Source organism: Styela clava, chromosome 7, assembly GCF_964204865.1.
Source record: "Styela clava chromosome 7, kaStyClav1.hap1.2, whole genome shotgun sequence".
In the NCBI taxonomy this organism is placed as follows: domain Eukaryota; kingdom Metazoa; phylum Chordata; class Ascidiacea; order Stolidobranchia; family Styelidae; genus Styela; species Styela clava.
The window spans coordinates 2956635-2981512 of record NC_135256.1 but is presented as its reverse complement, the minus strand read 5'-3'; the positions used below and the strand labels follow the sequence as shown (position 1 = coordinate 2981512).

The window sequence follows — 24878 nt, the reverse complement described above, 5'->3', positions numbered from 1 at the left end:
TATACGTTCGTTGAAGCAACACTATTCTTGTTCCATCTATTCGAAGGGCGCCAATAAGATTTGGTTGGATTCTTTCAGGGGAACCATGATGCACTGAGTTTACTTGCAAAGGAAATGGCAGGTGTATTGGGACACAGCCCTAGCTCTCTCAGACGTTAAAGATAAGACATTGACTCGATATTCAGAGGCAAGAACGATGAAGGCGAACTAGCAGCACTAAAAACGATTTTCCAGTTCCTGGGAGACCAACAACTGGTGGGATTCTATGATTGACAAAATCTTACTGTGAACTTCAAAACAGTGTTAGGATATTTACTTTCTACGACTGGTATGAAAGAGCATGAACGTTCGTTGTCACTGCCTTGGGGTAACATCCAGTTACGGGATTTTATTTGATCCTATAACATCTTCAACAGCTGGCAAATTGCGCATATCTGCATTCAATAAAGTTGCATACAGCGCTTCGGTGCGATTTCTCATTCTATAAGTATATTTTAATTTTTCCGCAGAAAAAATCATACACTAACAATGAACACACGAAGAATCAGCAAAACTGCCAAAGCCTTTATAAGGTTTAGTACATGTATTTCAAGAACTCTCTTTTGCTGTATACATAATTCTATTATGGGCGACGAGGCGCTGCTAAAAATATCCATATCCACGTCTATGGAAAATTACAATTTAGTAAAACCCAATTTTCGTTACACAAAAAAGTAAAACCCAATTTCCGTTACACGAAAATTTTTTTTGTTCACATTTTAATTTTTCTGCCCCACTTATCTTCAAATAGGAGTTTTCACAGTCGAGCTCTAAAACCACATCGCGGACTCTAGTCCATATAAATTGTTTCTCACCCCCATGCGATTCTTCACCATAAGAATACTTTAACAAGTATGCAGCCGCGTTGAAAAAATACCGCAACGTACATTGGACTAAAGGTATAGTGGGTAAGTATGTACTACCAGGCGGATTCCTCGTTGAGTAGTGGTGCCGTCCTCCTTGAAGTCTGGGATCTGTCATTGTCAATGTCTCTTTGACTGTTCCATCGCCATCACCTTGCTGTTGCCTTTATTTTTAGCACTCTGTTTAGCATATCTTCTAGGTACATATCTTGTTTCATTTGAAAGTGGTGGTCGTGCCTGTTAAGATGTCTTGGAACTCGGCAAATGAAAGAATCTTCATCATTACTTCTTCTTTTACAACGTTCTCCGGCTCTGTTGCGGTTGTGCGTTGACAGTACCGTATACAACTTCTTTAACTCTTAATATTTGAAAAAATCTTTGACTGTTCCTTCAGAAAGAAGAGATTTGTAGTCTACCCCAAAACTTTAATCATTAAAAAACAGTATCGGAGTTGCAAGAAATTCGACGTAAAGTTTCCACAATCGACTCTGGGAATAGAGAAACACCAATATGAACACGTGCATTCTCACCAGACGACTTATGTGACTGAAACTCTAATCGGGAGAAGATATGTTCTATTGGTCCCATGACTTGCTCAGGGCTTCTCATCATATAGTTCAGAAAAGAGGATGCGAAGAGTAACCATAAACGATTGGATATTCAAATATTGGCGTTATAAATACGTGTATAGTCTTCAGGTTTATCACACATCATTTTCATGGCTTCAATGATGCATCCGACCTCTGGTGACATACATATTCATTACATGTTAGTCATCCAATACTTCCATGGATGCAATTTGGTTGGTGCAGCAAGTCCCCAGAGGCTGAGTGACAATTCATAATCACCGTATGGTAGTGCAACATCTTGCGGCATAAAGTGCAAAGTGTGCTTTTTTGCCAAATGTTCCAACCCTCTTTTAGCAACCATTGCAAATGAATTACCGTTCAAACAGTTCTTCACCATCAGATCAAAGTGGTAATGGAGGCTTGTATGGTGCGCTGCCGTAGGCGAGTCATGGTCGCGTATTCTAATCCCAATTATATCTTTAAACCAGAGCATCTTTAAATCAGCATCGCGCCTCATGAACTTTTGTGGAATGGCTCTTATTGGAGCCTTGTTTTTCAGATCTTAAAATGTAGTTGGCAACAAAACTGACCCTCTGGATAAGCAAGCGAAACAAACAGCAGGTGATCCACTTTTTGCCACAAATTGTTGTAAAAAATCTTGTTGTCTTGTCCCCATTTTTTACGTCTCCGCCTCTAAGAACATAGCAACCACCGTTCAGCGACTGTATATAAGAAATATTTATCACCAATTCTTCCCCACTTCTTGTAAACGATACAAACTCATCAGAATTTTGTGCCCTCACAAGATCACTTATATACGCTTTTTCATCCGGAATCCGAAAATAGATGAATGGAATAGCGCGTCTGGAAGCAGTTACTGTGCCACTGCACGTCTCAGTACGGAGTAATTACGCCAAGGTCTCCTGATTGAAATTTATCTGTTTAGAGCAGAATTTCTTTGGTAGCCGTCGTAAAAATTCAGAAGCTTTTTCCATCTCACCAGTTGTGCTTTTGTCTGTAATGGAGAAGTTTATCATCATAAGTTATTTGTGCTTCAATGAGTGGTTTGTTTTAAAATATTTTCTATATTCTCTGATGAATGTTTTTACAACCTTACGTTACTTGAAAACTTCTGTTTCATCAATTACTACTTTCGTCTGGTTCGAATATTTTCTTTGCCATTTTCATTGTTTCGTCTCTTAATAATCCAGCAACCAGTCTCTTAATAATCCAGCAACCATTATCCATATCTGGTACATGGCAATATTATCGAACTTCTGGAAGTTGTCGCAGTTTGTTGAAGAATTTCCACTGCCTCTCTTCAAACTCCGAGAACGAAAGACCACCACCACTATTTATAGACGATTCCATGACAGATGAAGCAACTTGTGATTGATTGACTGCACGTCTCAATTGGCGGCACAACTTTGGTAATTTGCAGATTTCAGCCTTCAATAATAGGTAGATAGACGCAGTCACCGCCGCATCCTGCATCATGGAAATACAAGTCATTTAGTTGGCAAACCTCATGTAGCCAAGTTAATCCAGAAGGGCCATGCCTCTATCTTTCGTCTTTGAGTTTGAATGTCTTGGTTTCAACAGCCGCTGAAGGGTATATTTTATAACCCTTCTGTTTCCATACGGGTAGATGATCATTGTTTGCTGAGATGTTTCCAGCCTTCACGTTCACTTGCGGCGGGATCACGTTCGACAATCAATTGGCGTGATTATGGGCAACAGTGCAACATAGTTCCTGTTCAATGACATGTAGCAAGTAATAATTAACAACGGTTGGGTATTGTCCACGAAAGAAAATCCTATCACAAATTTCTCCAAATGCGTAAAGTTATTGGAACAAGTGCGGCAACTGCACAAAAGCAGATACTTTGAGCCCATTTTTCACCATGCATTGTCAAAGACGCAAAGTCATTGAAATTTTGGGCTCTTCCAGAATTACTATCATCTTCACTATTTTTGAAGCGTGTAGCATAAAATACGGACCGAAAATCAGTGCTCGCCCAAATGCACATCGCAACTCACGACATCTTGAAACTTTCCATCGACTATTTGTGGCTTTCAACCCTTCAATGATAGATAAAATAAGTGCAATCACCACCGCCATTGTGAATAAACAGGTTGTTAAGCTTACAAACCTCAAGCAGCCATCAAACTCCAGATGTTCCGAAATTTCATCTTGAGTTCATTCTTTATCATTCGAGCATTACCGAACATAAAAATTAGTCTACTATGTAATTCGAGAGTCCTGTTGCATACTAACGCAAATGTATTCCTGTAACATTTTGTCTGACCAAAATCAGACTTCCTCAGACGAGCAGTTTACAACAATGACAAGAGAAAAAAGCAATCGTACTTTTTAAATACGACGGTCGGACGAAACGTTACAGAAATACTTTTTTATCAGTAGGCAGCGGGACTCTTGAATTACATAGTATGGTCGTGTTTATTCCTGCTACAGCATCCATGCATTATACACCTACGGACCCGCTAGGGCAAAGGCATCAGGGAAGGCTTGGGGTTTAGCCTCGGGCAATCTCTACTGCTAGTTATAAAAGTTATTACTTACAATTTGAGTTTTGCGGTGTCTCTGCAACGCTCTCTGCTTTCTTCAACATTCTGTGTTGAATCGTCTGTGAACTTTTTCAACTGAACGAAAAAAAGTTATTGTAAACGGAACCTTGTTCAATGAAAATAATTTGTAATACACGACTGCGACTTACGGTTTTAGATGTACGGCTTATCATTGCTCATTTCTATCTGGAACGCTGCATTGCCTCTTGACTTGCCCGCCTGAATACACTACGGTCACATTTAAATAAGAGAAATTCTTCCAACAATTCAACTCGTTATTCAATTAAAAAAAGATGTTACTTACACAAAGGATGTTCATCACATATTTTTTCAACGTTTTGGTCTTGTCCAAAAAGTTTCGTAATCTTGCAAGTTCAAGCATTATGGATAGTGTCATCGCAGTAACTGCACATTCGTTTGCGTTTGTAACCCATTTTATGTAGTTTGCAAAAATACAACTATCCCAATGTATTTAAAAATCTATATACTATTTGTAAGTACAAATGTTCAATTTGTTACATAGTATTATACGTCATCGTCATCCGCTGCTTATCCAAAACATGTCCAGCTTCATTGTCGGGCTCAAATTCAGGCCTTTGTAGGGCGTCACCATTTATTTTCACCTTGCTAATGTGTAAATTGAATTTTTCTGTCACTACATCGTCTTTTTTAACTTCAGGGCTGTACCAGCCTAGAAGTCTGAAGCCTCTATGATTTTTCAATACTTCAGCCATGTGGTTTACCATGTCCATGAATTCCACGTCTTAGGGTGGAGATCAAAAGGGTAGTTTAACCTCGAATCGGAGTTTAACTTTGGATCGGCGGTTTAAGTCCGGATCAAAAAGGTGGTTTAACCTCGAATCGGAGTTTAACTTTGGATCGGCGGTTTAAGTCCGGATCAAAAAGGTGGTTTGATCAAACAGCATAAATTCTCACACTGCAACTTTTTTATGATCCGAAAATACACATCTCTTATCAAAATTTACATTCCTTGACAAAAATTACTGTATTGGGTACCTATAAGAACATTTACAACTTACTCTTTTTTTTATGCTGAACAATAGTAGCACAAAGCGGCTCTCTACTAGACTACATCTACTCATGGGAGCTTTAAAGTGAATTTAAAATCTTACTGTCAATGTGCTTTCGAGTGCTGAACCGGTCCTATGGCCTTCCCACTCAAATGATTGTTTCTCTATTTTGTTTTGTAATCTGCATTCTATCAGTTCTATAGTCAAGTATATCGTGTAATAATCCATGTGCACAACTAACTCGAATATTTATAAGTCACTCACTTAATCTTGACGCAAGACAACGCCGTCAGAACTAGAGATGTATCGGGTATCGGTGATGTATCGGTATCGGTTAAAAATATACCGATATATTCAGCTCTCGGATCTCATGTAGAATGTTTTGAGGTACAAGTTAGTTTACGGTTCTTGGGAGCTGAAATCATATATATAATATTTTCGGCTTCTGCAAACCCACTTACAGGCGGCTCGCCGCAAGGGGTCACTTCAAGCATAACCCAAATATGAACTTCGCCAGTAATGATTTATTAACATGGGTAATTGAAACATCATCAAAATAGTATTTATGGCCTGTCTATCTGTGCACCTCGAATGTTTTGACGCTTGGTCGATTTGTTTTGTTACGTCATAATGTGATGTTTGAATCAGTAAAACGAATCTGCCCGTGCCTGCTAAAACCTGTCTACTCGCCGCTCTCCTGGTTCAACGGCATTTGTCCTGAGTGATTGGCGAAAATGGCTGGTCCATCGCGTAGTGTGGTATGGAAATTCTTTGAAGTTGAAAAAGAAGATGAATGTAAGGTTAAATGCGAGCTGTGTGGTGGCATTGTGTCCAGAGGCGGGAAATCCTCAAAATCGTTTACCACCTCACATTTGAAAAAGCACCTTGAAATTTACCACCCAAAAGATTTCGAGGCAGAAAAGAGAAGAATTCGAGAGGAAGAGGCCAAAAGGCACACAGGTACGAGTGTTGAGACGTACTTTAAACGATTTCAGTCGGAATCAGGAGAAGCAAACCGCGATCGTAAATCACAGCTCAGCGTAGAAGAAGCTTTTTCAAGATCGAAATTGTGGGACATAAACAGCTCTGAAGCCAAGGTTTTACACCGACTAATTGTAGAAATGATAGCAACGGACTGTCAGCCGTTCTCGATAGTTGAAGACGTGGGCTTTAAACGTTTAATGGGCCATATAAAACCCAGGTACAATATCCCTAGTCGCAAATATTTTTCTGAAACTGTGATTCCGTCAATCTATAAATCTGTTCGAGAGAAAGTTCAAATGATCATCCAGCATGCAGAAAATATAAGTTTTACCAGCGATATATGGACAAGTATAAACAACACGCCATTTCTAAGCATTACTGCACATACGATCAATGAACATTTCCAAGATAACGTCATTGTGCTACGCACAATTCATTTTCGGGATTCTCACACTTCTGCAAATATCACAAATATTATCTATCAGGTATTACATGAATTCCACATTCCCAGCTATAAAGTTCACGTGTTTGCGCGAGACAACGGATCAAATATGGTGAGAGGTATAGCGGACACGGGCTATGATGCTCTGCCTTGTTTCCTGCATACGCTCCAACTAGTCCTTAAGGATTCTATTTTGGAGCAAGATGTAATTAAAGAATTGCTTGAACAATGCAAAAGAATCGTTAGTCACTTCAGTCATTCAGCGCTGGCTAATAACAAACTCACCAAACTTCAAAAGCAGCATGGCTTGCCGCAGCATAAGCTCCTCAACAGCGTTCCGACAAGGTGGAATAGTATCTACCTCATGTTGGAGCGAATGTTTGAGCAAAAGGTCGCTATTGCAAATTATGTGCTCGATACTCCTAACTTACCAACAATCGATGCTAATAAGTGGAATCTAATGGGTAAATTAGTGAAACTCCTGGAAATATTCCACAAAGTTACTGTTCGACGGAGTGCTCGTTCAAGTACGATATCAGAAATAATTCCACAGGTTAAATATATCATGCACTTGTTGGATGTAGCAATTTCTGGACCGAGATTTCATGGTCTTGGTGGGACACTGACTTCATTCAAAACTTCGGCAAAACTAAGATTTCAAAAGTACATGGATAGCTACAATTGTATTCTCGCAACATTCTTGGACCCAAGGCATAAAGACGTCCTTTTTGGGGCGGAACGCCTTATCGAAACTTCGAAGTTTCATCGAGGTACCATCCGCCAAAGATTGTTGGAGACGCTCGAGAAACGCAAATTAGACGCTGCAATTCATACAGGCGAAAGTGAAACATCATGCCCAAGCTCAAGTGGGACGGAGTCGGGAAGTGATAACGGTAACTTGGCTCCGCGTGAAGACGACTTTAGTGATTTGGATTTCAAAAAATGTTATGATCGTCTTGTGATGGAAACTGAACCAATCTTGGACGAGGATCATGCCACTAATAAGAAATCGTCTAGAAGCGAATCTTTGACATTATTCTCAGAGATTGAGAGATATGTTTCATGTCGCCAAATCGAAAAAGACGAGAATCCCATATACTGGTGGAAACAAAATAAATTGATATTTCCTTGCTTGAGTTCTCTGGCAAGCAAATATCTTTCCTGTTCACCATCTTCTGTCGAAAGTGAAAGACTATTTAGCATTGGCCGAAATATTTATACGCCTCATCGAAACAGACTATCACCTGATACTGCTGAGGAGCTAATGTTTTTAAATCATAATCTGAGATATTTTGAATTTCAATATTAAAGTATCTTGAAAGAAAGATGTCAATTCGTTGTTGTGATATAATAAATAAAAATGGCCTTTTTTGAAAGGCAGTGTAGTTTTTGTTGTAGTCAGAATTTAATGATTGTCAGTGTGGTATAAAAATTAGGGAGTCGGAGCGAACGCAGCGCGTCACGTGATACTCCCAAAGTATGTGAACCAAGATGACGAACACCGGTACGTAGTATGTGTACCAGGCTAGGGTTGGGCCATAATTTTAAGTACAAATACTACGGGAGTTACTTGGCTAGTCCCCGAAATCGTGATAGAACTAAAATTGGAATAAAATTATGGTACACATACCACGTTCCGGTGTCCGCCATCTTGGTTGACATACTTCGGATGTACCCATCACGGTGCCCAAATTAGCACATTACGGGCGGTGCCACAAACCCTAACGAGGGCGGGGTCCCCTATCCTTGCGACCAGGAAGCATAAACGGATATTATGACGTTTTATTGCCGCTTTTAGCTCTTAATGTTTTTAAATTCAAATTATTATCAAATTTATCTATGATGGTATTTTTACGTCGTTTATTACATTTTACTATAATTAGCCGAATTGACCCCTATCTCTGTATACGTACACTTTTGGAATGCAATTAATTCAAGTATTTTAATAAACCGTTAGCAGTGTTGACACGTTCCCGTGTTCTGAGATATCCGACTTTCAAGTTGAAATATTATTCACTGTAAATACTGTATCCATACAGGTATTTTATCCCAATCGTCTCGTAAGCCAGAGAGCATTATGTACATATATACACATTGATGTTGTTACATATTATTAGAATATCGGTAATATCGGCAATTTTGAATATCGGCGTATCGGTATCGGGTCCTTTTCGTTGGTATCGGTATCGGTGAAAAAAGTGGTATCGGTACATTTCTAGTCAGAACACAGAAAAACGCAGGAAGTCGCACGATGATTTTCGAAGCAATAATAATCTGTCAGCACCAAGTCAAGCGTGTCGGCGAATTCGACATCGGGAGAAATTTCCGGAGTTACACGGGGTTGGTAGCACTATCATTGTTTGGAAGTTTAAAAACAAATTGTTCAGAGCGAAGATCGGTACGTAAACTTTCTGCTTTAAGTCTCTTTTCATTTGCAGTTAGTTCAGCGAGGTTCGGGTGATTGGTTTCAAAATGGCGTCTGAGATTATATTCTTTTGGAACTGAAACCACGTCTCGGCAAACTAAACACAGTATTTTCGAGTTTACTACTGTAAATAAGTATTTATTTGTCCAATCTGAGTTGAACACTCTTCCCGCAGTTTCAATCTTTCTTTTCTTGTTTTCAGTCATTGCAACACTGCGGTATGCTAGCTACACAACAAACTAACTGCTGTTAAATAAACAAAAATGCTCGTCAAACCACCAATTGTTCATTACAATGGACTAATCGAGATTCCCTGGTCAAACACGCACGCACCGTAGATTCCGGTTTTACGCACATTTACACAATTGTATAAGACACTCAAAACACATATTGCTAAAAAGCGAATTTCTTTAGCTTTGATAATATCACATGAAACCAGTTCGAGGGCCGCAATAAAAGGCTTTGCGGGACGTATGTTGTGCAGGCCTGGACTATAGCTTTGCATTGCTGCGAAGAAGAATTGTGAACCAGTTAGTCGAGAGCGCAACTAGGATGCAATGAGGCCATTACTGGGAACTGAACGCTCAGAATGAGTTGATGTACCCTGGAATGGAATATCAAGATAGTCTCTTGCTTGCTTTTAAAGGCGAAACGCAGTGACCTTTATTCTCCCACCTCTGACGTTTTCTGTCGTTGGTACCATGCTATTTCGTCAGTCCGAGTTTCGTCCTCGATGGTCACTGTTGGTGTGGAAAATATAAGATCCAAAATTGAAACGGGTTGGGGAGTCTGACTTTTCTGTGGGGCGTTCTTCTAGACGTGGAAATTCTGACATTTCTCTCAAACTGGCCCTCTTGGAGAGATTTGTCTCTCTTTGGAAAATATTTTTTTTTGTATCAAGGATCGAGATAGGCAGTTTCCAAAAACACATTTGGGGCCACGGAAAAGAGAAATTAAGCAAATCGGTAGAACCTTTCTCTCAATGATGAGATTATATTAATGTTGAAGTTACCCTCAAAGGCTCCATCACTATCAATATTTCTCGATATTTATTGCACAAACTCTCTAACTATTGGCTATACTGAGGACAGGAAAAAATATTCGTCTCACTGGACGAACTTGGTTGGGGTATTTATATAGGCTAGTAACTCGACAAGCTTCTAAATTACCAGCCAATGAGCGCCACGAAGTTCTAATTTGGCAACCCGATCGCGATGAATGGTTGACAGATATTGTCTTATGGACCGTTGGTAAACACACAGTCTTTCAATCATGTCGTACGTGGAGTCCCAGTAAGACAATCCATTATCAAATCAAATGTAGTTTATCAATAGATCGTGTGTCCTCATACGATGTTCCCAGTTCATTCAAAGTACGAGACGATTGTTTTATGTGTTGCACAAGTTGACGTGCAACAGCAAGAGCCCGCTTTACACACAATTGCAGCGCAGCACACCCGATGTGGTGCAAACCACGAGTAGCAGTGCATTGTCACATACCAGTCGCAGCATAAGCGCCGACATTTGGAGACACAAACATATAGTAGTGGCTCCATAATCTCTTCCAACAAGGTGTTGTTTTGCAGGTCTAATGAACCATATGCAAGTTTTGTCCACGAATATATACCTATATTTTGCATCTGAAGCTGCAAGTTTATACGTAAAAAACATGAACCAGTATTTACAGAAGCTTGTATCACAACGTGATTTCCATCAATGCTTTCAATACAGTTTGGCAACTGCCAGTCTAAAGCTTGACTCACACACAAAGCGACCAATACGACCGACCGACAAATCGTTTCGACGCCGACCATCGTCACATTCACACACATACCTACTGATCCGACTATTGGTCGATGAGGGAAAACGGGCAGGCTGTCGTTTTGGCACCGAAGTCTCAATGAAAAAAAAACAGGTAGTTTTTGAAATGTGAGATTCAAAGAATTATTCATGACGATAAATACGGAGGACTCAGTTTGTAAAGTGCAATGTTGGTTGTCAAAAACAAAAATCTTGTATTGAAAATGATTGTTGATAGATATATGGAAAAGTTAAAGTCATCTGTTTTTAAAAGTTTGTCTAAAACAGGTTTTGAAGAACAGCTCACAATATGCAAAGTGGAAGCTGTAAGCTATTACCCGAGCACCTAGAAGTCTTTCGCAGGGCACATGCCACATAGTAAAAATGCGCTTGTTTAGTATTAACCAATTTTTAGGATTACCCGAAGAACTTTACTGATGTTACTTACACAAAAACGTTCCTGTCCCCGTAGATGGGGGTGACTTGGTCCCGCAGTAGCTTGCCCCGGTTGTCAAAATGACCACGCGCCGCCACTGTACGATAGTATGGCACCCGATTTAGAGTCGTCTGAGCACTCACCTTTAAGGCGATCCTGAAATATTTTGTCAAGATGTTGTGACGTCTTTGATCTTGTTCGGAACTTTTCCTGATGAGAAATACCTGCAAACACAATATTCACAAATTCATTTTCGTTCTCCACAGCTTCCAATAATGAATAATTGTAAAGAATTCGAAATTTCCCCAAACCAACTAATTTAATATCGTGCTTCCCATACCGTGAACTTGTGCATCGTTTCAATATTGTTTTTCATTACATATAATGGAGTGTACTTCCATGGTCGTCTGTGGTGTGAACGATATGAATGAACAATGCAACTGGCTGTATGGGAGTAAGCTGCGGCGAGTCTGACGACCAACAATATTTATGCATTTCCACATAAAAGGAATCTTCACGAGAATAAAAGGTCCCGCCTTTGAGACATTTTCTTATTGCATCTTGAAAATGTTGCCATGGGCTCTGTATTTGGTTATTTACTGCTTCACTTGGGATTTCTTTTTCTGACTTTTGCATTTCCTGTTTCAATAAATCCTTTCTCTGCATCCTAATAAGATTATTTGCTTTGCTGTTCAACATCCAATATGACTGCAGTTGGCTCACTGGTGAGAGCGGATGGGATACCATGGTAGCCATCTTTCCTGAATTCTTCCGGGGCCACTAACGCAACGCGCACCGTTGAACATTTCGCGTTTAGCATATGGAAGCTTGTGCCCAGTTTTGAAAGTTATGTAATCTAAGAGGGATTGTGTCGCACATTTCAATGAACTCAAAGCAACCCAAAGGGCATTTGACAATGGCATGCGTGAATTTGTCGTGGACTTGAAATAAAAAGCTAATGTCAAGAGTTTCAGATAAAGCCAAAATCTACTCGGATCGTGTGTTCTGTCCGAGAAAGGAGATCGAATTGGTAGTAACCCTTTCTGGTGCCACATTGCTTGTATAGTTCCAGGTAACATCTAGTGTAAATGTTGTGCTTCGTGTCGGCAATCATGTTTTTCAACATCGCGTATATTACGCTTGGCCAAGGCCTTATATTACAATTTCTTGATTTTAAGTAGTAATCACTTGAATCACAAAAGACAATTCGATACTTGATTCAGGAAATGTATTGATGTATACTTTTTTCCACGAAGGCTCTTGTCACGTATAAAGACCAATATTGTAGTCATCGTTGTTATTGCGCTTACAATTTCATCACAGAGTATTTTTGGTAATTCGGGTTCTTTTGTAGAGGTATTTCTTTTATTCTTTGTGTTTGTTGTTAAATGCCACGCCATATAATCTACTCGTATTAGCCTATTTGTTTATTTTTTGGCCGAGCACTTTGACTCTATTTGGTGGTTTTGCCAGTAGAGTGCCCGTGCCGTACGGTACCTGCCAGACCTAACTGGTCGTCTCTAATTTCTGAATTTGTGTTATGCAGTAAATTCAAATGAGTATTCATACCCTAATAAGTATGATTTTATTACGTACCTGTTTTTCTGTAACGTTTCTTCAGTTTCCTTCACTAATAACCTGAAGCGATTGACTGTGACAGTGGTAACTTATGCTACCACTCAGGCTTTTGTTATTTTACTAGTTCAGCATTTTTGCTGCTTGGCAGCGAGCTAAATCGGGAAATATATCCTTAGCCTCCAAGCAGACTTAATGAATTCACATGTAATTTGTACTGCGCGATGTTGGTTGTTTAACTATCGCATTAGATGGTTCAATTACCGAAGCCTCGCTTATCAATGATAACAGCAGTTCTTCAACAATCAAGTTGCGGCTAATGTTTATTTAGATATTTGAACCTTGGGTGTGGCTGCTCGATAACCAGCTTCGGTTCCCCGCGGCTTCCCTTTTCCAGTGAAATGTGTATTTAATATTATTCGTCTTAATTTTGCATGTTAACTCTTTTACTGGATGGAAGAAATATACTTGACTATTCAATATGCGCCATTCATCTGAATGTTTTTGCGAAGCAGGCGATGAAGTATTTTGAACGTGCGACACTTGTTCCGGATAAAGTGGTTTGCACATTGTTGCTTTAACGATTTCTCTTGTTGGAATGATAATACGTTGATCTTACTTTAGCCAACATCAAAACCAGAGCAAACTCCTGCTTGCCAAACTTAAGTACACATTTACTGTGGGCATCGTACAGCTTTCAAAGCATTAGCCAATGAGGAAAAATGTATATTTTTGCCATGTCCTTTCACACGAGTTTGCAAGTTTACTGGAGTACCTTTCAGGGTTCGCTTTTAATTCTCGCCAACATGCCCTCCTCGGCATGTAAGCAGTTGGTGTCATTTCCTGTGGCATGCTAATGGCATGGCTGAAAACCGTAAACAAATCGCGGGGCCGAAGTCGTCATTATGAAAATGGGGAAATTCGCACAGTCTAAATGCGGCAAGGCGTGACACGCCTCTTCGTCTTGTACAACCGCACGAGTGCATTGTTTTGATTGGATTGGCGTTATCGGCCATGCCGCATTTACATGACGGTCACTGGGTGCTTGTTTTTGCGGCATTTTGTTGCTGGTACCATACTGGAGTGACACTCTTACGCGGTCCTGTTGAACATTACAGGGCAGTAGTGCGACGTAAAGCTGTTGCATCGATAGATAACCAATGGTAATGACAGTTATATTGGCCGAGAGCTGATGGCACGTCTTGAGTCTCTAAGTTATTTTGAAGAATTGAGCGACCGCATATAAACTGAAACTTTGTGCTCTTTCATTTCCACTTTTTGTCTTTACGATACAAATTCACGAAAATTTCGTGCTCTTTCAGGATCAATTCGTAACGCACTTTAAGCCGGCCTCTCGGAATAAGATGAGTAGAAAGCGATGTATGGGCTACTGCACGTTTCAATTGGCGGTAGTTGGAGGCATAACTTTAGTAATTTGCAGATTTCAACCCTTCAATAATAGATAGACGCAACCACCATCGCCTCCTGCATCATGCAAACACAAGTCATTTAGTTGGCAAACCTCATGTAGGCAAGGTATTCCACGAGGGCCATGTCTCCGAGTCAAAATGTCTCAGGTTAACAGCCGCTGAAGAGTATATTTAATAACCCTTCTGTTTCCATACGGGCAGATGATCCTTGTATTCCGAGACGTTTCCAGTCCGCATGCTGCTCAAGTTAGCTTGCCTGAAAATCAAGTCAAAGTTCGACTAATCAGTTGGCGTAGTTATGGGCAACAGTGCACTATATTGCCTGTAGGACAATTGGGTATTGTGAAAGTACTTATTCCTATCAGAATTTCTCCAAATGCACACAGTTATTGGAAAACGTTCGGCAACTGCATATAAGCAGATACATTGAGCCCACTCTTGACCGTGCATTGTCAAAGACGCAAAGTCATTAAAATTTTAGTTCTTCCGGGATCACTGTCAATTTTATTATTTTCGGAGCTTCAAGCATAAAAAATCGGATCACACATCAGTTCTCACCCATCTACACACCGCAACTCACGACAGCTTGGAACTTTCTATTGCTTGAATGCTTATTGTGATATTCAACCCTCCAATGATGGATAAATAGGCGCAATCACCACCGCCGTCGTGAATAAACAGGTTGTTAAGATTACAAACCTCAAGCAGCCATCGAACGTTTCGGAATTCCATCTCTCATCTCTTGAGTACATCAACGTTCGACGGAACAACCTTTAACGGATATAAATCATATCCTTTCCTTCTCCAAACTGGAAGATGGCCACTGCTTCCGGGCGCCATTCCATCTTCCAGCCGGTTAGTCTGAAAATATGAAGTATTATATATAAACATAATGTCATTAATCGAGCATTTCCAAAAAGAAAAAATTATTACCTACAATTTGAAGTTGTCTCTATGTAACGCTCACTATGCTTTTCTTCAACATTATGTGTTGAGTCATCATTCAATTTTTTCACGCAAACACAGTCATTGTGAACAAAACTTGAACAATGCAGATAATTTGTAATACATGAAAACTGCGACTTACGGTTTCAGATCGCACGGTATTTTCATCATCAGTGCTCTGAATCATTTCTATCTCAAACGCTGTGACTCATTTACATCTCAAAAGCTGCATGGTTCCTTGTCTTATCCGCCTAAACGCATAACGGATTTGAGTTAGTTAAAAATGTAATAACTTTTTATGAAATTGGAGAAATCCATTACTTACTGATAAAAGCCTGATTTTGTCCAACTCCATATGTTTTATGGTCTTGCTAGTCCAAACATTATGGCCAGTGCCATTGCTGTAATCACATATTCGTTTGCGTTTGTAACCCATTGAGTTTGCAGATACAGCTATCTCAATGTATTCAAAAAATGTATATATTTGTTTACTTTTTGAAGTTATTTCAAATAGTCATCACTGAGTTGGGTCGCAACAACAAACGAAGGTTCATTGATCAAACGATGTTTCTCGAACGTCTGACATGATCTGGTACTTTCTAATTATTGACTCGTTTTGATGCCAAACGATGTTTCTTGAAGGTCTGACATGATCTGATACTTTGTAATCATTGACTTGTTTTAATTCCAAACGATGTTTCTTGGAAGTCTGATATGATCATATACTTTCTAATTTTTGAGATGTTTTGATGCCAAACGATGTTTCCTGAAGGTCTGACATGATCTGATATTTGTATGGTGTATTAAAATAGCGTTGTTGAAGTGTGTAGAGTCGAAGTCGAGTGCGTCAAATTTAATAAAAATATATAAAAGCTAAAACGCGTCACGGAGTCACATAAGCCGAATGAACTGGACTTAGGTGTCGCTATACGAGTATATTCTCACAATTGAGTTATTGTAAGAATTGGGAGCATGGATAGGCACAATTAGTTTTGGTGTCTTTTCAGTCTCTACGGCAGGGGTTATCAAAGTTGATTGACAGCGGGCCAAAATTCGAAGCAAAAGGATATTCGCGGGCCAGAAAAGGGAAGCGAAAAAAGTACGATGTCACGACTGGAGTTCAGGGGGCGATTAAGCGCCCTAAGAAAAATTTTGAAAAATAGGCACTGAAATAGTCTGCAAGCTTTATTTCTAAGCCTAATATTTATTTCTAGAAATATTTGTGTTTTAATTCCTAATAATTATTTCTAGAAATATTTATATTCTGCCATTCTCTGTTCCACGGGTTTGTCGTAGTATTGCACCGAAGTCAGGCATAAATTGTTTACTATTAGGGGTTTGTTTTCAACTCTTGCCAACAGGCTTTTCTCAACATGTATGCAGTTGTTGCCATTTCTCGAGTCATGCTAATGGCATTTCTGAGTACCGTGAACAAATTGTCTTGCCCAAAGTTGTTATTGTGTAAATAGAAATTAGCATGTGATAAATGCGACAGGACTAGACGCAGTATTTGACACGAATTTTCAACAACAGCACGATTGCGTTGTACCTAGTGGGTCGCGATTATCGTTTTTGCAGCATTTTGTCTAACACAAAATTTAGAAAAATGTTCTTGTTCATGATCCACACGTGGTCTTACATATGTAAATATGTACAATAAGAGTAATCAGAGATTAAACACGAGAAGAACATAGAAACGAATGCTCTTATATCGGTTTCTCGGTTATAATTGTCAAGCCAGCATACTTGGCGTGGGCCCAGAAGTCACATCCATCCATTTCACAGCCCATCCAAGTAGCTAGCCTTGCACCATTATCTCTGATGTACGCTTCATCTTCTCTACTGTTGAAAATAACGTCACAAGACTACGCACTTGGAGATTACTCTTTGTGCCTTTTATGTTCCACGTTTTCTTTGTAAAGTTTTTCTCGGGGACGTTCCGAACGCGACGCGGCATGGAGGGTGTCATGGGGTCTCACCTTTTTATTGTAAGAGAAATTGTATCTTTTTGTGACGACGGATTTTGCTGGTTTCGTGTTTTAAAAATTTAAAACGTTTTTGATGACGTAAATCACATCGAGGGCTTGTGATATCTATATTTCTATTTAAAACTATAAAGTATTTTAACCGACCGTGCCAATTTCAATTTTGTTTGCGCTCTATGCGGGCCCACAAAATCTGCTTGGAGCATTTTATTGAGGGGATTAAGCAGTTCGAATACGTCGTGAATAAAGGGCATCAATAATAAATTTCTGCAATAATTGTTATCATACATACAGTCTTGGGTTTATTAAACTGTATTAATCCATGTAAAAATAGTTATACTTACTCTTGATTCGCGAGATAACTACTTATAAAAGAAGCGGCATTATTAAAGAAGCGGTAAGTTCTTGTCTCTGGATATTTCTCTCTTCAAAATATGTTTGTAAGGATTTATAAGACGTGAATGTTGCTTTGACTGTGGCACCGCGAGATAGCTATCTTGTATCGGCAATTGAAGTCATGCGCACACGTGTTTTTTTTTTGTGTGATTGCAATGCATTGCTCCAGTTCGTATCTGCGAACAGAGGCCCTGGTGAAATGCTGCCCAACGAGCGATATTGCACAATTTGGCTCCTAAAAATACCCAATTGGTAAACCAGTAAAAAATGAACTCACATTTAATCCTGTTGAGTCTGATGAGTATCAATTTTCCAACTACGCGATGGCTACGACCAATCGTGTCAGCTGCCCTATCCGTTGTCAGCATGACCGTATGCCAAATTGGTACTTTGTTGTCAGACTGGTACGAACATCAGCTAAAATAATATTGATCACTATTTGCTTGTACTTGAGAAGTGTAACATTTCTACATTCAGGGCGAGAATTTATAAATGTAATAACTGTTCATGATGCTTGTTTCAATTAGCTAGAAAAAGATTTTCTCCCACCATTTCATTTCCTAGAAAAGTTGTAATGACTGGTGTATTGATCTGCTAAATCTACGCCTTCCATGAATTTGTTATATAATAGTTCAATGCATGTAGGTTTTTTTTATGGTTTCTAATGAACCTCGCAACTGCTTCTCTATGAAATTGTCACTATTACAGTACGTCGAAAGTATTGAAATCGGCCTCTTGCCTTGCCAGAGCAGTGCGAGTAGTTGTCCTTTTCGTAGTGAGAAGAATTCCCCTTTCTTTAGTTTTCATTTCAGCTGAAAGTCTTTTCCGGTTTGCCATAACTATCCCAGTTATAGATGTTTTCCTCCTCTGCAATACTTCGGCTAATGCGACAGTGCTTTAGAGTCATAGAGCATAGACGAAGATGTCTTTTTGATTGGCTTTATTATTTAACTCTGTTGCCACAACATTGCATGTTTCACCCATTATACGATGAATCGTGTTAGCTTTGTAATGTTTTAAAGGGAACTGAAATCGCCTGCTATAAGTGCCAACGTCAGACACAAGGACTTTATTAATGTGCCTCCGAAGAACATCCATTTAGGTCGAGATTCATCGCTTTTCCTAAAATTCCGTTGTCTTGGTGGTATGAGACATACAAATATAGCGGCGCGTACATCATGCCAGTCCGAAGGAGTTGTTATTCCAATACATAGCTGACCCTGTGAGAACTTTATAGCCCCTGCCATGTTATTGTATGTTAGACGCAGTACTACCCCGTTCAAATAAGTACAAATCCATCGGTTCCAAAACAACTCTGCTAATTGTTTTGGACCGTTTGGGTGATGCCGCTTCCCAACTCATACCGCTGTATACCTACCTCGTCTTGTGCTAAAAAAATGTGCCACAACAATTTCTGAGTTTAGTTTTTCGCGTTAAGACAACATGGCTTGCAGGAACGTCGCTCCAATGCGTCAAAAATTGCAATTGTTTTTATTAGTGTTGACGGAATTCTCAATATCCTCCTTTGTCAACGACGCTTTCCTGAGAATTGTAAGTACTCCTTGTAAAGCAATATCAGCCGCCGCATGTACGTAGTAGCTCAACAAAATATCTTCAAACGATGTCATGAGGTTGATAGAAGTCCAAAAGGGAGAACTATCTGATGGTGAAAGTTGGCATGGGTCTCCGTTTGTTATGACCATTTTATTTTTGAACATATCCTCCTTCTAAAAGAGAAGACCAATCCGCTGCCACCAATCTGTGAGGAAGTTGTGCAGAATCTCTTTTGCTCAGGTTGTCTTTTGAGATCTTCAAAAGGCCTAAATTCAAAGTCAATAATTTACACAAGTCCCCCTAGGGTCCTTTTGTTTCGTCAAGTATTTTTAAATTTTACTTCTTTTTTTTTTCTATCGAATCCTATTATAATAACGATACTCATACAAAACCGTCTGATTGAACTTTCATTTAAATCTGCAGCTTCTTTCGATCTCTTCTACTTGAAGCTCTTCCTACTTTAGCCACAGATTGGGCATCTAATCAGATCTTTGCAATTTCTTAACCTATCATTTATATAGTTAAACCTTGACTCCAATAAGTTCATTTATAAAAATAAACATATATTATTCACATATTATTTTGGCATCCAATCAGTGTCAGTATAGTCGATCGAAAATTTTATCAAGGTTTCAGGAAATAACCCAATTTGCCAAAGTCCACAAATATCATTCTTGATACCCCTACGCAATATAGATGCATTCATTTTTCGTCCACTATCTTGTTCATATGATAATACATTTCAAAAATACAATCTCACTTTGACGTTATATACAATATATCGTATAACAACTGCATATATTATATAATACATGAATATACCGTGTCTCATTCGCGTATATTCTGAATATATCGTGTCTCATTCGCATATATCCATTTTGTATTTGTCAAATTAATTGGTCTACAAATCTTATGGAGGGTAGGACCCTACGAGTGCCCCTCCATATGTCAAGACCAATTTCAGATTCAAATTCTCAAAAACGTTTCGTTCTCTTAATTTGGATAGCGTTCTTCATTCGATTTGTTAGGATTTTAATGTACAGGGTGAGACGTGCACCAATATAGTCAGATTAAGTATCTGGGTATAACTTGTATAAAAGCAAGACACAATAAGAAAATATACGACTCAATAAGCATAAGCCTATGAGAAGGCTTAACAACTTCCTTATTAATTTTCTCTGTTTCATATACATATACATATCGGCTTATCACTCAAATAAGTTGAGTGTCCTTTCTTAACTTTGTTCTCCATATTGAGAATGCGGCTTCTCGTCTGAATAAGTCAGACGTCCGCTTTCTTAACTTTGCTCTCTATATTGAGAATGCGGCTTCTCGTCTGAATAAGTCAGATGTCCGCTTTCTTAACTTTGCTCTCTATATTGAGAATGCGGCTTCTCATCTGAATAAGTCAGACGTCCGTCTAAGAAATAAAACACAATACGACATTCTCCTTCTTGAGTATCTGTCAATAAACAAATAGTTCGGCATAAAAATGTGTATAGTACTCTCTTTTCAGAGCTCATAGACGATCTTCATTATCGTCATCGTACAATAATTGTCTTTTTTAGATGGTCGTAATATATTTCTTTAGTCACGGTTGGTTATTCGTTTTCAAACGGCATTACTCTGTCTTGTACTGTATGAATCGTTGAATGATTATCTTGAAGGATCGTCCATTGTCGTGTCTTCCATTAGAGGTGGTTTCATTGTATTTAGGACCTCGAACAGTTGATCACACGTGTAGGTAATTTTATAATGTTTAGCAACAGCTTTTGCAAAATCTGAAACCTTTATTCTTAGATGTTCGAGAAAAATAGCCTCTTAACAATTTCGGCATTTTCTTGTGATAGCATAACACCTTTTGACAAATCAAAGTCATCTTTTTTTACCATATGTTTTTCATAGTGTGCAGATGCTTCCAAAAGATCTTGCTCGTTTCCAGTTATACGCATAACCTGTCTGCACTCCTCGCATTCCCAGATCATAATCTGATTTATGATGTCTTTTTATGTGTTCTTATTTCTTAGTATAAGCTTAATACAATATACAATTGTTATATCAATCATTAGTCTTAATTAAACTTAAAATTCTCAAGACTTCTCATATAGTTAAATTTCTAATTATTCTCTCAAATATATCGTGCAGTTTCATAATACATTCGTGTGGTCTATTTATTTATTATTCTATCTTTACTGACTAACCAAACTTGGGCATCCCATATTTTAGATGACGTAATACTTTAAGTGCGTATTACTTCCGTGGTTACTATAATATACTATGTCCATACATGATCTATGTTATTTCCTATATTAAGTTCCCCCTGGCAAATATGCTCTGGGATAACTTTAATATAAGTCCCACGATCATTCTTGATCTCATGATTACACGATAATACACTAACTATTAACGAAAAAAATATACCAATAATAATATAAACTACAATTACATTTATGGTAAACTTACCATACATAATAAAGTATCATAAAAATTACAAGTACATTTACGTTACTGTTAATAATAAGTATAATTCGTTACAAGTATTCGAGTATACTAATCAATCCTCAACTATAACTCTTCGTTATAACATATTAAGTAAAAATTAATCATATAATGAAAGAAAAACGTATAATAATCACTACAACATACCTAATCATACATGATACATTCCTAAAACAAATATACAATAACAGCATACTTAATCATACATGATACGTTCCTAAAATGAGTATACGATACATATTATAAGTAACTATAAATGAGTAACTTACTTAACTATAAGTAAGTAGGTAGTTTTTCCAAATCTGCATCTCACTATGATACAGCAACATTTTTAATTCAATAAACAATCCAATAACCAATTTTATGAAACAATCTTGTGTGCCTTTAACTAGCGCTTTCGCATGAGTTCAACAGGAGTTCTCTGGATAATAAGTCCAGATGTTCAAAGGAGTATTATTCAATTTTCAATTTATAAAGTGTCAATCATTAAGATAACAATTGCAACTTCTCACGGGAATAACTATTTTCGCATACTTTAACAATAAATTTGCCATACCATTCCATCCTATTTTCTAGACTACTAGGGTTAACTCATACAAATAATATAACATACGATACAATACAAATACACTATAATACTGAAGATATAAGAAAAATACACTTAAAATTATCATACATTCTACTCCTAAGGTCCATATGGTGAAATACTCAGGTAATGACTCGCGTTTATTCGAGCCTCTGCCTAATCAAAATTGTTTTAGGCACGATTATTATGGGTTCTCAACAATTTCCTGTTTTCGCAATACATGCGATCCCGTGATTTTCCATATGCAAGTCATGCCCTTATTTTTTATAATTTCTTACTCTGAATCATACATTAAGATATTACAGCACTAAGCAAATTTTATAATAAACAATTTTTAAACAACTTATGCAATACTGGTATTTTTGCTCATAAAATTTCTACATACTCAGAATATAATTATTTCCATACTGGTAAGCAATATTTCCTTTTCGCCTACTTTTAAACAAGTTTCAAGAAAGTACGATAAAAATTTAAGAAAATACGATAAAAAATTATAAGTACTTGATAAACACTAAGGTATAATAATAAAAACACTTAATTAGGCTTAAAGTAATCCATAAATTCTAACAGGACTTTCCTTAATCCTATGAGAAATTACTCAGTCAAAATCAAAACGTAAATTTAAAGTAAGATTATACACAGAAAAAATAATATAAATTTAACACATCACCAGAGTCTATTTGCGTTTCAAGTCTGAAGTAAGTAGCGAATAAAATTAATTAAAAATTTTGTTATCCCCTTCTTTTAAAATAAGTCCATATTGTCTTTATACAAGAGTCCATTTGTCCTTAAGTTGTATGTAGATGCTATCTATATTGCTGTTCCATATGGTTGAATCGACGTAGCGCAGACTAGCTGCGTCTCTTATGAGAGCATTTAGCAACTGTTTAAATCGACATAGCGCAGGCTAGCTGCGTCTCTTATGAGAGCATTTTAGCAACTGTTTCTGATACTCCCTTATGGCCAAATTTATAGTTCCATTTTCGCATTGTCATGCTTACAATGTCTTTTTCTTTTTTTCTTTACGAACATAGATTGACATAAAATATTACCAAATTTTACTTTATCCATATAATAATCCCTTCTTCTCCACTGGGTAGTTTCAATTCATACTATATAGCCGCCAGAGCCGTATCTTAGATTCCCGTTTTAACGATATTTTTCAGCTTGTGTTTTTTAATTCTTCGACGTACCATCTGCTCGCCTAATGGAGTTCCTACTTGAAAATAACTGGGTATTTTAGCTTTGGCCTTCGTACACTTAGGGTGATGTTGTATTAAACAACACAATATTATGAATCCCGTAACAAAAACAATAATTGGCGTTAGTATCTTCAAAAGTGGTGCAGCTAGAGCGCTCATTCCTGACCCCGGGATATTTCCAAAAAAGCTTCCAACCGTAGAAATGCCCTTTTGTAACACAATTCCTATCGTCTGGGACCCATTTGCCAATATTTGAGATACCACCCTCAATCCTTGGAACAGGTCATCACCGATCGTTACGTTTATAGGATCTATAGAAATATTTTTATATTTCCATTCCGTTGTATTAATAAATATCCGAGTGGAGTTTGTCCCATTTACCCAAAGCTCTCGAGCTAATTCACCCTTTTTTACTAATTCCGCCAAAGCTTCTCGTGTTTGTTCAACATGCTGCACATTCTGTTTATCGGTTTCATTTACTTGAGCCTTTTCCTTAGCCATTAATTGAGCGCATTCCTTCAGATGCAAGACTCCCCTACTTATCCTTGCTAAATAGACTTTACTTGTATCAAATAACAATTTAGCAGTTGCGTTCTTCAATACCCCCATTATTAATTGATCGATGGTCATTTCAGCCAGTGACATAGCGCGAATATCCCGTACTTGGTGCAAAAAGGCATCTAACTCGGATAACGTCACTTGTTGTAATTTTGATATTTCTCCCGCCAGGTAATTAACTTCAGATTGTCTTAACTGTTCTTCTTTAATCATGTCAATTATTACCACATTCAGCCTTTCGCTTTGAATGTGATTGGCCCTTGATAATTCATTCAATTTGTTAGCTATGTTTTTAAGCTCTTGTTCGTCACGCGAAAACCTCACATTCAGCTGCGACGTTAATTCAGAAATTCTGTCATTTAATTCAGTCTGCATGGCTTTAGAACGGGAATAATTTATGGATGAGAATATTAAGGCCGCAATACCAAAAATCTGTCTTTTGTGTCGGTTATTGTTTAGGCTTGTTTCATACATAGATGATCCCCTAGATCAGGGATGGCGAACCTTTTTCAATGAATGGGTCAAAAATTATAATTTTATCGCGGAACAGAAGAGAGTGGGTCACAGATATTTGATTCACGTTTGTATCTATGAGAAACATCCGAAACAAATCGTATAAGCTGGTGTTGGTGTAGTTTTGGGCTCTACTTATGCAGCACTTCTATCAGGGACTTTTCATGGCACTCGGTTTTATGATATTAGAGTACGAAAACACGCACATGAATTACCAAAAACGTTGATGCGTTGAAGGATGATGCGTTAAATTATTTTACGGTTCTAGTGTTTGGAGGTAATTCCACTTTGATAGTGTTATAATTTTCGATCAACTTCCAACCACATTAAGCCACTTTTGCACTGCCCCATTGTTGTATCAGATTTCTAGATTTTTATTTCAAGTCTGAAAGTTTTTGTAGACGAGAAACTAATAAAATGCAAAGTAGCATCTAGTTCTCGTATAACCCCTAAAACAG

At 38.1% G+C, this 24878-nt stretch overlaps 1 pseudogene; it reads right to left on the bottom strand.

Moving 5' to 3' along the window:
* The window catches only part of LOC144425084 (uncharacterized), an 80023-nt pseudogene extending 70875 nt beyond the window's left edge, over positions 1-9148 (bottom strand).
* Positions 9149-24878: the final 15730 nt, after the last annotated feature.